General features: G+C 33.9%; 1 protein-coding gene across 13 annotated transcripts in view; it reads right to left on the reverse strand.

Annotated features, from left to right (window-relative positions):
• LOC100643331 (tropomodulin) overlaps nucleotides 1-16,476 on the reverse strand; it is a 118,751-nt gene that overhangs the window by 44,251 nt on the left and 58,024 nt on the right. The window contains exon 1 of one of the 13 annotated variants that reach the window (XM_012311785.3): nucleotides 9,826-9,996. The exons of 11 other annotated variants lie outside the window; for them this stretch is intronic. The gene's annotated coding sequence lies outside the window, so the exon portion shown is untranslated. Of the gene's footprint in view, nucleotides 1-9,821; nucleotides 9,997-16,476 lie in introns of those variants that run through there. One more of the 13 variants, XM_012311782.3, reaches the window with a different exon arrangement.

Raw genomic sequence — 16,476 nt, forward strand, 5'->3', positions numbered from 1 at the left:
ATTATCTTTCATGTTTATTACAAACATATATTAAATTTACGCAACTATCTTAGTTTGTTAACAACTATCTTATCTAAACTAGTATTGCTCAAGTCTACAACGAAATTTATAAAATTCATATCAGCTTTTCTCCGAGACATAGCCCTTTCACCAACACTTTCGCCCAAAGCTCATTAACCGTGAGTGGACTGGAAACCGCGCCAACAACTTTGCGTCACAACAAAAGACTTCGTTTCAGACTAACTGGCTGTCGTCAGTTTCGAAACTTCCGCTCGCTCTCTACAGGTTACATTTCCCACAAAGTTTCGCGGTGTCTGGAAATTAGGTCGATTTAGGTATCGGTAATGGCCATAGAAGAAGGTCACAATCGGGACGATATACGTATCCTGTGCGTTGATAGCCTACGCTAATAGGTCGTGCACGCAATTAGCAGTCTATGTTTCCTCAAAAGAGCGCCTAACGAGTCTACAAAACTAATTTCTCAGCGGAACGAAGCAAGATTCACGACATAGTCCATAGAGGAATTTGAAAAGAAGCAGCGACTAGTTTCCGAGAAACGCGTTTAATACACTTTAGACCAGTTACCATCAATTAACGTGACACGAAACGTAAATGATCTACTGTGTTAATTGACGCGGTTTTCAGGAAAATTGTGCTGCTGCACAGAGAATATATACTTTCATAAAGATGAGATGAAAAGATTTAATTTTATTCCTTACGATGAATTCACTTTTTATTTTCTGTTCAAGTTTGAAAGAAATTCGTAATGTATCGTGTGTGATTTTTAATTTTACTTGCACCAGATCATTGCATAGTATCGTAATAAATAGTGTTGTATTTTACCATATTTAGCTCTGATCTCATCAAGATTTTCTATTCTATAAGAAATGTTGTTTGTTAAATCTATTAATTATTTGTGGAGATTAGAGTCAAGTATCTTAATTTTCTTCAGGCAGCTGAGTAAGGAATCGATGCTTTTATACAGCCGTGGAGGTTGAATTTTATTAAAGGATTATCGCGGAGAATACAAGTACAAGATCATAGAAAAGACCAGTTATTAAGTCTGCAGAATGCTCCATTAGTTTCCTTCTTTGTAGAGGACAATCTCGTGAGAGGATCTTAAATGGTATAACTATTCTTCCAGCTTATTATGTACACTTTGAATTATGAAATATTGGCTATGAAGTAAGCGTAATTCTTTACGAAACTAAATATTTCGTTGATAGACCTTCAATACTGTAGAGATTTATGAACGAAATGTACTTATGGTACTTTAAATATTTAAAAATATCAAATAAATTTCAATTAATAATAATCTTGATACCACTGAAATTATTATTACAAATAATAGCTAATGAAGTAAAAGAACGTAGTCGCTAAAAGGAAACACAAATGAATGAAATATAACAATGAAAAGCCAATTTCAATTTTTATGAAACTCACATTCGATAAAATCCTATAAAACTTAAATATTACTTTCTCGTAAAAAATATTCTGAAATCTGATCTTATTCAAATATTATACTATAGAAAGTACACGTTGAAAATATTATAGAAACTAAATATTAAAAATCGATTTTATATAACTTACCTATGTTAGCAGTAAAATATGAAAAATATATAGACAGGCGACTATAAGAATTAATAATTTGTTTCATGAACACAATTTTCAGCGTATTCTGAAGACTGAACACGAAGCAAGCGTCGCTAAAGTAACATTCAATTAACAAAACTTATCGACAAGTTCCGATAAACCGAGCAACAGGAGTGGAAGCAAAGACCTTCTATGGTCAGTCGAGGAATTGCGAAACTTAGACTCTCGAGGACTTCGAAGTTAATCGATAAGGTACAGTAATCTCTCCGCCGTCAAGGGTTTGGGATATTTAAACTTCTAGATAATATTGCACAATGATCTCGTGTATTACTCGCGTGTGTTATTGAGGATCAATGATATCTATAGTAGCGACTACAAGGCATGATTATTCGCCACCCACGCGCAATCAAGTATTCTGCAAGTCAATCGATTACATTGAAATAAAATAACTGTTTATCTAATGAAAAAAAATCTATATTTCCTTGTACTATGAATTTAATTTAATGGTAAAAGTATGTAGTTTAGTTAGGGGAATATACGTTGATGTTATCAACGATCGTTTATTATAAGAAACTAGTAGAAAAATATTATGTCGTGTCCAAAATGTGTATGATGATTTTTACTATTTGATATATCGTGTGTTGTTATCGTAGTATATTTCACAAGTATATTCATTGTATAGTAATATCTTGTACTTGGAAACTAATTTAACAACAAATTACTAAATCTTCCACGTATAAGACAGAAAGTCCATTATCTTGTGTCTTTATATAATTGTAATTAGACTGATCTAACAGTGATATTAATATTCAAGCAACAATAATGCCTTATTCTCTGGAATAGAGAATCGTCTGTGAGTTTCACAACGTGCGTACGTTCGTCATAGTTTCTCCGAGTATTGCGTAGCACGCGACCGGATTGACTCGAATTTCCATGCGTAGAAATCGGAAACTCGAATCCTTTCGTGTCTTTCTTCTACAACGGAGCAACTGCCAGCTGTTCGCGCTAGACATTCGCAATTGCAGTCGATATGGACACAGGTAACACATTCGCGACGGCGGGAAAAGTTGACCGAAGGAAACGAGATGTGACCAAATATAGAGACAAGTTCGTCGAGTCTTCCTGTTGCTTGTGTAACATCGAGTTTTGAAATGTGTTTACTGTAGGTTTTATAACAAAACGTCACTCTTAGTTTCTTTGGTACTTTATTTTATAGACACGAAGGAAATTATATTTTTCAACGAGTTGAATCGGATATTTTAAAGCATTTTGAAGTTTTTATTATTGTTATAAACAGGCTGCAATGTTCTTAAATTTTAATCGCGTTTACTTTAACAGAGGTCATTTTTAAAATTCCAAAATATCATCTTTAAACCTGAATCTATTAATTTGACGAAGTTGATAAAATGGAAAGTCTTAAAATTAAATCTGCGTTACATCTTACAATTTATTTTGAATTGAACCTGTATGAGTGATTGTGCTCCTCAATATTTAATGATAGTTTCTTAACATTTAACGATATATTCTAATTTTCGTAAATGCTGTTAATAACTCGGAGAATAATTTTCCACGAAAGAATATAACGATGACGAGATTTCTCTTCGTACATCTTTATTTTCAATGACAAATATCTATTTGTCAAAATATATACATATGTACATCTAATCGAATCGATATCTTGCACTAGACAAGTATCGAATTCTGCTTATCGACGTTTACAGCCTATTTGCTGAAAGTAAAAAGAATCTAATCTGTAATTTACTTTCTCATGTTGCAAAACGATGTTCTTCCAATCTCATCGTAATAGAAGCACTTACACGGTACATGTCTAGTAGAACAAGTCGAGTACGTACATCTGTAAGAAATGAATTTGCACTTTTTACAGGATTCGAATCTGAGATGAACGACCGTAAACTTATACCTGTATAATACCTGATATATATACGTTCTACCTGATCTGGTATTAACATAGTTAATTGACTAGAAGATGTTACCTCGATACTGTAAAATTTAAATAAAATTTTGTTTGTAATTCCAAAATGAAAATCATGGTACCTAATAAGTTAATCTATTCGCAAATATAGTACCAATTGTAGATATGGCAGCATTTCTAGAACATTTTTTATATTTTCTGATATGGAAAATTTTATATCATTAAGTAAATATCATAAATGTCCGTGAATTTGTTTATCCATTCATATTCTCATCTTCTTTTATCTTTTTAATAAAATCAAACAACAATTCTCGCTCTGGTTGCGTCGCAATTGTACAAAGAGTTAAATACTAAGTTCCATTCCTAAAAGAATCGAAGCTTTCTCTAAATAAAGCATAATACCGCTAAGTGATAAATAATTTGAAAAATTTCCCCAATAAATATCTTATTTGCAAAACAATCCCAAACTTGGTGCCCCGAAGCAAAACAAAAAAAGAGAAGATAAAAGAGGAAAATAGTTTCATTGAAAACGAAAAGGCGCCAATTTCGAAGCGTCATCGGCCATTCAGAAACGCGAGGGTTATGCAACGCGGTGTTCACACCGATCGACATCGCGCTACCTGTTGTTCCGAGATAGATAGCGGCTTGTACTAAACTGTTGGCCGCTTGGAAATAGCTCATCCTGCAACAGGAACCGTTGTTGCAGCCGTCACGGGTGCGTGGATTTTAATGACCGTTACGTCGCAAACGAAGCTCGAAAATCGTTCCACGCGTTCGAATTTTCATCGAGCATAGGGAATTAATGATACAGGATGCAACGTGACTTTATAATACCGTCGTGTTCTCTCTCTCTTTTTTTTTCAAGCCATAGGCGTTTCCTAATTAATTTAACATTGAAAGACTAATTGGCTCGTTAGTACAGTCATGCCCTGACCATCTTTTATGCACCCAATTAATTATAACTTGACGTTCTATCGAAAAGAACGTCTCTTTTCAACGGACGATGAGGGTGAGACGTGAAAGTACTGTTGCCGAATTTAACTCGTTTTTCTCTGTGCTTTCTTCCTGCTCTTTTTCTTTCTTTCCTTTGTTTTTAATGCTCCGGTCATTTCCTATGCTTTTAATAATCTAATTGCAACTTGACGTTCCATCGAAGAGAAATGTTCACTTTCTTCTTCAACAGTGACGAGATCTGAATAAATCATGATCTGCTTTATTTTTTCTGTATCTTTTCTATTTTCCTTCTTCCTGATTCAAGCGGTAGTAAATGAGTTGTGGAAATTTACTCGCGAGTAATATCTATATATAGATTTGTACAGCTGTACCGTAAAATAGAAAGACCTGCAAATCTAGTTCGTTGTGAGATAAACTTGGATTTTTGTTACGAGTTGTACGATTTTTCTGGTTATTACTTTTTGCAGGAAAATGCAGATTCGCGAGAAAACTCTACATCGAAAGGTTTTGAAGTTTCAAATATTCGTAGAAGTTTGTTTAAACGTCGGGCATAATACAAGGGAAAGTTTCTATGTCTTCGCCTGAAATATTTTCACTACGCGAAATATTTTCTACGGTTTCTCTAGCTGTTACTTTTAAGGGGAGAATACGTATATGGCAGAAGACTTTTATATTGAAAGAGTTAGAAGTTTGCAATATTCTTACAAGCTGATTTAAAAGTCAAACGTAACTATAAACCACTATTAAATTTACAACTACCCACGATTTTAATGATCAACTTCGATTTTCTCGATGTACACGTGACTCGCTTCAATCGAACAGCCAATAAACATGCAAAGATAAATCACCGAAAAAGATTTATTCAACACAATGATGACAACCATCTTCAGTTTTCGCTAAAGGTATTGCACAATGTGCATTAAGCGTGTAGTTTCGCGTTTGTCCGAGTCCCACGATATTACAATTGATATACTGTTTGAAAAATGCGATCGATGCAAATTGTGAGCGTCGATTTCCTGCTAAACAGATCCTTATTGGCAATGGGCCAAAAGAGCTCCGATCGAGCATATTTGGCCCGTATGTACGCAAAAGGTCCCGTAATCGTGAAAGTGTATTGATTCGAGATTCGTGATCTGGGTCATCGTGTCAACTTTTCAATCTACCGACGATCAAGCCAAAAAACGAACGTTCTCTTTCAAATGGGTAGGATCTCGAGCGTTCCTTGTATTCAAGAAACTGATTCGATTGAATAATACGACGTTTAAATCGACGTTGAAAGTCATGCTGGTAAATAGTATACGATGCATCGAAAAATAGAGGAAAACGAAGATGCTACAGATATTACTTTTTTAAATTAAACAAATTAAAATTTTAACATATTATTATTTTTATTATTTTTCTACCGATGAATAAATTTATGAGAATCATCTGTTTCTTCGGAATTGGATGTTAAGTATAATCTTAATAAGGAAATTGATAAAAAGTGGCGTTAATCGGTTTGGCTTCTGAAAATAAATTTATCAATAAATGTTCTTATTGATAATTAGTATCAGTTTACGATAGTTATTAGATAGAGAAGTTGAATATTGTGCTGAGTTGTAATAAATTTTTATGTGTAGCCGATATGGAGATGATTGTGAAAGTTGTTCAAGTTCATTGATCAATTGAGATATCAACACTAACTTATTTTAGAAATTACGATTGTAAGAAAGCAAATGATAAATGTTATACTGACTTGTTTCTCAATGATAGATTTGTTTTTGCTGTTAATTCTCATTAAGCAGTATATGCTCGTACGTTTTCTTTGGTCACGTCTATTAACGTATTTCATGGACGGAAGTGTGTCGAGTTAAATACTTAAATCGAAAGTTCAGCCGATTAGAGCAGCAAGAAAAATAGTTGGAGATTGTCTTCACTTTTTAGCAAAGTAACTTTAAGAGAATAATCGTCAACTATTCGTCGTAGTTACAATTTTTTAAACATCATGTTTTTGTGATAAAAGATGTCTATGTATTACTTTCAAATACGTTGATATTAATAACATTTTTGATAAACTTCCAGATAAATTAGTAAAAACAAACGTCGAATAGGGATTATGGTTTTTTTACTTTTATCGCTGGTGATCGTTAACCTGCAACAATCTTTGGTAAACATCAACTTTAAACAAGGATTTTAGATAATGATGTTTGACAAATATCACTTCTTGAGAGAAAACAATAACTAAGTAATAATAACTCGCCAAATAAGATCTGAAGTATTATTGCTGTTTACTCGATCTCAGCAACAGACTTACTCATTCATATTATGACACATTATATAAGATATTGACTTTGTCTACCTTGCACAATATATTTATACCCGTATAGACAAAGTTATGCGACGTATTGTGTAAAACTATAAATAGTTACATACTACGTCACAAAGCATACCTAATAGGAAAAATAAATAAGCACTTACATGCTACTTATTCCTTTTTTCCTGATCATTTTCCCGCAGTGACGCTATTTATAAAAAAAGGTAGATAAAAATTTATTATTCAATGTTCGACACAGGTCCCTTTTCTCCCTACTCTTGACAACAATTACATGTACAACCGCCGAAAGCGTCATGAAAAATTCTTCTTCTAAAATACCATTTTCTAGCGGATGTTGATGCATTTACGAGAAGATCAAAGTTGCAAAAATATATAAAATACCCAAAGCATAATATTCGTTATGATATTTAATAAATAAATGAAATCTGTGCGTAGGTAAGTTTCATTTTACCCGCGTTCATGAAGCTATAAATTTGCATAAACATCCTTAGTCCGTTCATCACCATCGCTTCTAAGAAGAATTCTTTACCCACGACCAACTCGAAGTCGGTTGCCGTAGGTCAGCGATGCCCGACGCGATCTTCCGGTACTCGTACGTGACTTACAAATATAGCGTCAGGGTGTGTTCGCTTTTATCGGCGATCATGGATCGCTACGTGGTGCGTATCGAGCCATAGAACGCGGAGAACGCCCGTTTCGGTAATAATAACACGCGCTGGCCGACCTAGCCTGTCCACCGTCCAAATTAAATCAACGAAATCACCGGTACTCGGACAGGAAGCCAGTCATTTCATAGATCGAGGCATTTGGACAATTAATCAACGCGAAAATTCCGTAGTGCGACCGCCTGTTATGTCTCATCGATTGCTACAATAACTACCGTGCGAAATCACCGAGTCGATCAAACATTGGTCGGTCGTTAATTAACTGCACTTTTCTTCCACGACTATTCAATACAATGGTGTCGAGCAATTATCGCAACGCGCTCTGCAACATAACGTTATTTTATCTAGGCGATCGATTAGTGATAGAAATGAGAGCAGAGAATAACAGAACAATAGTTATGAGATTTGTGAATGAATTTGTTGTGAATCGTTCTCAGAGCGATTTTGTGGAAGAATTTCGTTTGAATAATTTTCACCAGATTTTTGAAGATTTTAGAATTATTGAACAATAAAAAGATAGGGATTGATTTAATGTAATATTTTTAATTCTTTTTTTTTTAGAAAATATTTGTTAGCGAGTTATGCGAAAATAATATATGCAACTAATTGTGAAGGGTCTATTGGTAGTATTGTTTTCCATTTGCAGAGTTAGTAGTTTCGAAATAATAGAATGGTAACTGATTGCCTGCTATGCTGCTAATTTGAATGTTTAGTGATTCGGAAAATATTTTAGTAATTATTCATGAGATGTTTAGCAACGAGAAAGTGGAAAATGAAAGAATAACCATAGTCCTTGCTTAGCGTTTCTAAATAACTTGTGAGTTTAATAATTTTTTATGAAAAAAAAAATATACAAATTCTGACGGAATGCCGTGGGATGATTGGAGGTTTAAAAAGGAATATACGCTCAGGTGTACATATATATATAATAGAGTAACATAGCAGAAAAAAGTAAAAGTACTGCGAATACTCATTTATTATGCCCCTAATTTGAATGCACTATCATTTGTAGAATGTATTACCAGTTTAAAGAAAAAGATTATTAATGGAAATTGAAGAATGAAAGAATCGTGTTTGGTTAATTTTTGGTATATTGCTAATTCGAACGAAAATACTCGTTTCTTCTAAAATAAATATTTCAATATAAATGTTATACGTACAATAAAGCAAAATAATCGATACCTATATAATGCAATTATAAATATAATGGAATCTGCGTTATTTGCAATCTGTTATTTAAATGTTCCTATATATATTCCATTAAAGTTCCTAATCTATAACATAACAGTTTGTTTGCTTCAATTAACGTTTTCCTATTATTTATACAAATAATGGATATTCTATTACGAATAGCCACGACAAAATTTTCACACAAGCATGTGATGAATTTTCGTGAATTGTCATCCCGATGTAGATATCTCGCAATAGAATAGGTGAATATTCTGATAATGGAATAACGAATATTCCGAAATTGATCAATGTGATACTGATTAGCGATAAAATAATCAATCCACGATGATACTTCGGAGAGAATAGTATTGGAAACAATTAAATGTCCACGTTTAATATTTCACATATTTTATCCCTGCTTTCATTCAATTTATCGATCTTCCCCCATGTTTGAAGTATTAATTATACTTTGATCGTTCGGATATAATATAAGCAACTTGAAAATAATGTATCAATGGCAAAGAGAAGAAAATCTCTTTCAAAACGTAGAAACGTTTTAACAAAAATTAGCACACAGTCGCGTATTTATTATTCCACTAATATAGTCCTGTTAAATGCGACGTAACAGTACAAAGTATCAAAGTTAAGATCGGTCTTCCATTCAATCTGCTAGATGTATTAAATTAACCTTGAACGACTACACTGGAAAAAACCACCGAATTATTTTACGATTATGATTCCTAAATGAGGATTTCAATTAAACATCCTGATTCAACATCAACTAAATTATTTAAAAAATTCTCTTACAACGTAAAACATTCCTAATTTGACGATTCGTTTCTATTATACATTACGTATTATATCGTTTCAAATAAGAAGTTCGATGAAAAACCGGCATGAGTGCATCTTGCAAGTGACGAATTTTAGCTCATCTTTCAAGTGAATTTCCAAAAAATTACATTGTAAAATATATTGGATAATACGAATGCTACAAAAATAAAACAATACAAAAGAATCACCTTCCAATCATTCTCTTACAAGATAGATATATTCAAGTTACTACTCTACAACCAAAGCTTCAACCCCAAACGAACCTCAAAGTCCTCAAACATTAGAACTTGAAGTTTTCTAACATTTCGTACAATATCTTTTCTATACTTTGTCATATCTTCACTAAAATCCAATTACTTACTCACGGAAAGCGCACAGAAGAACGTCGATCTCTAATCACGAAGTGTCGGTGGATATCGAAGAGTAGAGCGTCAGGTGAACGAGACTAGATGCACGAAGAAGACACTAAAGGAGTGGCACGCGAACCAAGACGAAGCCTCTGGAGCTGGAGCGCTACTAAACAACTGACTTTTATGCTGGAAGCTCGATGAGAGGACGGCCAGCACCAGTAGTAGTGGTATTGTGCGACACGTTGGCTAGCAAAGTGTACGAACCGCCGGCGATTTCGTTCAAAACGACTTTCACTGGCCTGTTGGCGCGTCTCCATACACGGCTAGGTCGGTGTTTTTTCTCTATCGGCGTTTTCACTCGGAAAAACGCAATCGTAAGCGTTACCCAGTCCATTGGCAATTAAGAGCATCCGTCATTGAGACCAGCTTAACCCGTTTCGCGGCAATTTACATTAATAGTGCCATGGCAATTGTCACGAACGTGACGTACCTACGCGTGAGCCATCCAATTTTCGCCAATGCGAAACCATTAAACCGCTGGCGGATAATTTTTAAATGGACGGACGAGAGATTACATCCCTTTGAATTTCTGGTAGGGTTTTTTAGCTGATACGTTCGTTTATGTAAGGTGAAGGTGTTTTTTAATATTCGTCGTTTACGTGTACGTTAACATTAGAGTTTAATGGAAAAATATACGGAGGGATAACGTGTGTGGTAATAAAAAGATATTCAATTTATCTAATTTCAACAGAATTTCTTCGATATTAAGGGAATTTACTTTTAACACGAGGTATGAACGACAAAGTGGACGGTTAAATAATCTTGATGGGTTTCTCAGGCGAATCAACTGCTCTTAGCGTTATCTAATGAGCTTTCACCGCAAACAAAAACGAAGTCGTTCTAGCGACGTTCGATAGCAAGCGCGATACGAAAAGTGACTTTTCAAATGAAAGAGAATAAATCTTCTTTAATACTCTGTAAACTACATTTATCCTCCATGAAATCCTACAGTTTCACTTCAATCATAATCTCCCAAATCACTCTCGCTGTTTCTTGTCTTAAGCGGCAGAAATTCTTAAACATTACTCTTACAGACATAAAACCACTACTATTACAATATAAATTCCTATAATTTATAATGTAATCAATTACTATATAATATTACAATATAAATAAAGCAAAAAAGCTACTCAGTCTTTTACCAAATTAAATTACGAAAACACAGTTGAATAACTTGAAACGTTAATCAATCATTATTCTCAGGCAACAAGTATCAGAATGAAATTACTTTATAATCTGATGAAATTCCATAATTCTTACCAAGTTCAGAAATGAGTGGCTAGCGAATCGATATTAAATTATTACCATAGCTCATAATATTCTGCATAAATGGTAAACAAATAACGAAGTATAAACAGATAGACTAGGCATTAATGTTGATCATCCATCAAAAATGACGCAAGAAGACAACTAGACGAGTGCGTTAATCGCACGAAAGAACGTTGCGGCCATGGAAACCGGAGAAAATGTGCCGTTCATTCGCAAAGAGAGATGCGTTTGCAAAATATCTTGAGATTTCCGCGGTATTTCTACTTAACTGCGAATATGTAGGTGCGATGAGATCATTTCTCGAGCCTGCGAGATGATATCACTCGAATCTCGATGGGCAACTATTTGTTTGCCGGCTCGAAACAATTTCTCGGAATGTTATTATACGGTGTTGCTACTCTTGCGTTGTTCACCAGCATCGTGCAGCAACAACAACATCATCGTGTTTCACACGCGATCATTTATGTTCCCGTTTGCATAAATGATAGAAATAAAAATCTCACATTTTTGTTGCACGTCACTGGCCGCGTGAAAGTGGACGATTGCTATGTTACGTTTCAACGAATAAACATTTTTACGATTGTGCAGTTTGCTCTTTTTTCAGCATGCTAATGTGATATTTAATTTTGAAACACGTTGGACAGGTTCGTTTTAGGATTTTGAACCAGTTTCTTTCCTCGTTTACTATCTGCTGCTTTATCGTTGACAATCATCAATTTTTATAATAAACAGTCTTGACCGGCATTAAAAAATCAACATATCAGTGAATTTGTTTCAGACGCTAGGCACACCTTTTTATTTCATTTATAGCTTGTTAAGAAGTTTATTGATACGTACGTCTGTTGAAAAGAAGAAAAGATTCTTTGAAATTTCAAAAACATCTCTATCTAGATAAAAATTTGATATTCCTTCGAAACAGTGTAAATTCTATTTGAAATATTTTTTTCTAATTGGAAGATAACTGTATGGACAGATTAAGATGAATCATCCAATATTTAATTTTTTATTTAATTCTACTACCTTGTTTGTTTTATTATAACCGTAATTTTATAATAATTCTTTTAATTTTTGGAAATTATCTGATAAATTTTGTTTCATCGCACTACCAATTCTATTTCTTCGTTAAAATTACGATTATACGTAAGGATTTTTTATTTCTGAAGATTTCTTAAACGCGACAATCGAAGGTTTCACAAAAATCACAAATTCGCTTTTACTAATAGATTGCGTTCTAACGGAGTGTGATTTACGTTTGAAAATTTGACAGTTGTTTCTTCATCATGTGAACAGTTGGAAAATGTGGTAGCGATCCATCATTTAAACCAATATTTATAAGCGACATGCTCGTCTAAGAAGAGTGCATTAACTCAGTAGATTTATTATTAGGGTTTAATTGTGCAATCTACAACCAAATTAAACATTTGAAGGATGGCCAAATGAAGACATCGCGTGCCACTAATAACAAACAGATGTACTATTGGTAAACAGAATACATACAGAAATACGAACATTCTTCTTGCAAACAGCTCAATTTACATTTCAACTTCTTCCAAATCGTACTTGAGCAAGCTTGTTCAACACACAGAAAGAGAGGAATATTTTCTGACTCAAAAAAAGTATAAGATGATAAATAAAAACAGAATAAGGACAATAAAATTCAAAGCATACGTAATCCCAATTACTTCAAATTTTACCAATATCAATTAAAACATTCGTGAGGGCAAGCACCTAGAACCGAAAGATTTGATGCATCAAAACACTTTGTTCATCGTCAATGACGCACTTCCTGTTCTCTCAAAGATCCTCAACTTAGGATAGAAAGTTGTTGGACGATAAACAATTCGCTGTAGTCGTGAGAATCGGGTTGCCAAGTCTGATTCTAAATAAATGAAAGAGGTGCGCCCGGGTTAAATGAAAGAACAGCATTGTCGAGGAACGTCTGCAACGAATTTTCGACTTTCGAAACGGTACGTTTCGTTTATCAGCTTGTGAAAAAGATACGAAATGCAAAGACGAGGTGTGTTACTTTCACGGATATATCTAAAAATATTTTTAACGGGATTTTATTTGTATTTCGCGTTAATGTCCACTTCTATCCGTGACAGGTTGCTGCACGTAAATTGTACATCGGCTGAAATGTCACTTTAAATGCCACCGTTCAGTTATTTAGCCGCACATTTGCGTCATTACGTCGATAACTGATAATATTAATTTCGCAAGCAAACGCACGCGCATGAAGTTGGCCTGCGTGGCGAGTATTTTATTGAATCGCGAATAGAGTGAAAAATATTAGAAATATGAACGTTAAAATAATGGTAATAAAAATGTAAAAGTGCTCTCCATTCTGCCAACAATCAGGCTAGAAAAACATACTTCGTTTTTAGGGTAGACTTGGTTATTAGATACATTTTTAATTGATAGTGAAAAATAATTTTGTTTCGTTGAAAATTGTTTGGAGAATTGTGGTCGATGCTACGTTAAACTCCAATTAAAAGAGAGAAGATTTCAGATAACAATACTCTGGTTGAAAAAAAAAATAAATCATTTAATTAAGTCAGATTTATTTATGTTCATTGCTAACATTCATTATATAGCTACAATGATATCTTTTAATAGCTTACTTATCAATTATGTCGTATAAGTCATATCAGACATTCATATAATATCTGATCGCCTGTATGAATTTATAACAGTTGAAAATTAGTTATTGGAAATTGTAATTAGCATTATTGTAGAAACCAGAGGCGAAAGTTAATTACTCGAATAAATTTATGTATTTATTCATGGAATTCGTTCATTGTATAAATTCAATATTTCATATGATGATCGCGTTTAGTTGAAATTTAATTGTTATTACTTAATTTTGAATGAAGAAAGTACAAGTCTTTTATTCCAAAATAATTAAAGAATCCATTAAATTAATAGATTCGTTAAAAATTCAATAGAAAAGAACGAATCAACAAATAATCAAGTAAAAGATCCTCATCTGCAAAAATCCTATTTAAATCTGCTCTTCTTTTATTTTATCTAATATTTCATTCAAATCATATTGTAATATTATTATCGACAGAGCGTTATATCTTTAATTATTATCAATGCCATTGGAATATTGAATTCTGAAAATCTAATAAATAATAGAATACTTAATTTAATATTGTCATTGTTTTAACATTATAATAATAATTATCAGCGATATTATAATATCCAAATATAAACATTTCACGATCACTAACGAACTCAATAAACATTTATCGCTCCTATTCCCATTCAGTGCAGATCCATACCACGTGTGGATGCAACATTCGTTTCAAACCGTTTCCTATGCACCTGCGGCGTTATTAGCAATAATATCGTTGTTTCCCTTCTTCAAAAAAAGAAAAAAATGACGCTGTTTTTTTGGTTGAAATTCGTCTTCCTTTGAAACGATAGACCAAATTCCAGGAGCTGGCTAATTAATTACTCCAACGCAAACAACGATATGTCGTAACGAAACCGGAGGGAAAAGTACACGAGAGTGACCTTTTTGCGAGTTGGTTTCCCACGCGTGGGTGGCAAACTGGTCCGGTTGATCGTGATCAGACCGAGCAGAAGCGTGCACCGGTTCAACCATGAAATTTATTGTGACGAACGCGCCTCGATTCTAGTTACGCTAAATCGTTCGTCCAATGTTTAATCGATCGAGGAACCTGGGATTTTGTAAAAATCTCCGTGTCCCATTTCATTACGACGAGCTTTTGTCCTAACTTGAAACTTCTGTGTCGTAAATGGAGCGGTTGTTTGAGAAAATCGCAACATACCTATGTAGTTTTGTTAGTGCATTCCTTTTAATAGAGATTAGGAAGGATTTGGAATTGGAACGATTGGTTCTGCTGGGATTCGATTTAATTCTCTTTAAATTGTGGATCGAGTTTCGAGTAGGATTTTTATAAGATGATGAGATTAATAAGAAAAATATATTGTCTTCAAATTTTCAACAAATTTCTTATCCTCTTTCACATGCAAATATATACATAAAAATACACATAATTAAACATTTCTTATCGTATAACTAAAAACAACAACAAATTCGGTAACAGCCAATATCGTTCAACTTACTCTAAAGGACAATTACATGGGAAAAATTGGGGAAGTACGCGCAGGTTAAAAATGTATGTTACAATTTTCTTGCAAAAATGATTGACACATTATTTGAAAAACGAGAAACAGTACAAGTAACTATACTCTACGATTACATCATTCCTCTGTTAGATCCGAGTTGCTACGACGACATTGCTTATGAGATGATCTAATAAATGAATTGCCATTCTACGTATATCGAATCAAGCTTATTTAAAGACCATCGACATTTAAACTCGTTCAAATGACCACAAACAGCGATATCCAGCTCACCCGAGAATCAAAGGACAATTTATTACTCCACTTTTGCAGCGAACCAAAGCACTGTGCCAACTGTCAAACAGTAAAACTAATACCGATTCACGAGGAGTAATCGAATGATCGGCGTCACACGGATCTGCTTGTCATTTAGCTCGTCGACGTTATTAGATTCGTCGGCCAATGCATTCTCAGGGTCTATTAATTTTGTCCACAAGGAGAGAAAAAGAGTGGGAGAGAGAGAATTGTTCACGTACATACATATACATAGAATATCGCATATCGAATGCATCCGAGGTGCGTTCTGTTATGAGCGAGATAGATTCAACAACGAAATACGGAGCAAGGCTTTTTGCATACGATACGCATGTGCGTTCAATGCTAAGTAGAATGGAATGTGAAAATACTGCGACAGCAACGTGCCATTAACCCAAAAATTTGATCTTTGTCCGTGGACGTGGGACAAACGACGTGCACGTCGCGTAGAAGGTGCAGCTCTCTCGTGAAGTTGCTTTAATCCTCACCTAAGAGAAACGTTGGGTCACAGCAGGTTTTGGATTAGGTTAGGTACTTGATTTTAGAGTATTTAATTTTATTTGTATTTTAGTTAGGGATATGTTATTCGGTAAGGGTATATCTTATAAGGTAGAAAGTAGAATTATACTGTAAAATCAAGTAATCCAAGCAAAACCATTATCGCATATGACGCGATATTTCTCTCTTTATTAAATAAAGCGAATATAACATTACTTTTTTATTTCGAATAGAAATTTTATCATATTTTCGCTCTCGCGTAATAGAATCAATTTACCGTGAACATTATCGTTATTCAAAATTCAAAATAGGTATTTAAAATAATTGTCAAAAATTCCAAATAAGAATAACAAAAATAAACGGCGAAAGAATTGAGATAATGACCATGAGCAAGTAACGGATAATAAATGAAATGATTTAGTTAAATGT

The sequence above is a fragment of the Bombus terrestris genome, chromosome 9, assembly GCF_910591885.1.
Source record: "Bombus terrestris chromosome 9, iyBomTerr1.2, whole genome shotgun sequence".
In the NCBI taxonomy this organism is placed as follows: domain Eukaryota; kingdom Metazoa; phylum Arthropoda; class Insecta; order Hymenoptera; family Apidae; genus Bombus; species Bombus terrestris.